Below are 947 nucleotides of genomic sequence, written 5' to 3'. Positions count from 1 at the left end.
AGTTAATTGTAATTAATTACAAAAAAAAAAAATTAACTTTAAAATAAAAAAATTTAAATTTAAAACAGCATCTAAAAAAATTATTTTAATTTTATTTTTTCTTCCACTTAATCCTAATTTCACTTATATTCGCACTCATGACTCAGTTAAAAAAATGGTTTAATTATTCTATTGATCCTTATAATTTTGTAAAATTTGTAATTAGGTCTTTATACTTTTTTTCCTTTTAATTTGGTCTATGCACCAAAATTTTTTTTAATTAGGTCCCTTTTGACAGTAATTAATTTAATTGTATAGGGACTCAATTAAAAAAAATTGGTACAGGAACACAAATAAAAGGAAAAAAAGTATAACCCAATTAAAAAAAAAATTAGTACAAGAACTCAATTTAAAAAAAAAAAGTATAGGGACCTAATTAAAAATTTCACAAAACTATAGGACCAACGCAGTAATTAAAACAAAAAAAAATCTCACATACCTTTGTCACTCTCTTTCACTCCATAGCTGCGGTCGTCAAGCCACCGACCATCGAGACTCTCCTACCCGCCAAGCCGCAACGCGCACCGCAAAAGAAGGGAGCGAACACGCCACCCTAATGCTGCCGTTGCCCATCATGCACCCCGACGACACCGTTCTCTGTGCCGCCAACCGCCATAGATCACCCACGTGAAGACGCGACGTCGACGTTGCAATCAGTGGAAAGTGGAACAAAGTTGCGCACCACGCTATGGAGACGCCATCTTATACAAGCATCCAAAACTGCCACACGGTCGCCACAATAACGCTGTGTTGTTGCCCCACCGAGGGTCATGATAAAACGGTTAGCAGCAAAAAAGGACGCCATGTTTTGGCCGCGTTACTCTTCTTTTTCTTCCGGGTTTTGAATGTTAGGAAATTATAATTTCTTAATCTATTTATGGACAATACATATAATTGGTCTTAATCAC

The sequence above is a fragment of the Arachis ipaensis genome, chromosome B02, assembly GCF_000816755.2.
Source record: "Arachis ipaensis cultivar K30076 chromosome B02, Araip1.1, whole genome shotgun sequence".
In the NCBI taxonomy this organism is placed as follows: Eukaryota; Viridiplantae; Streptophyta; class Magnoliopsida; order Fabales; family Fabaceae; genus Arachis; species Arachis ipaensis.
Note: the sequence above shows the minus strand (reverse complement) of the source record.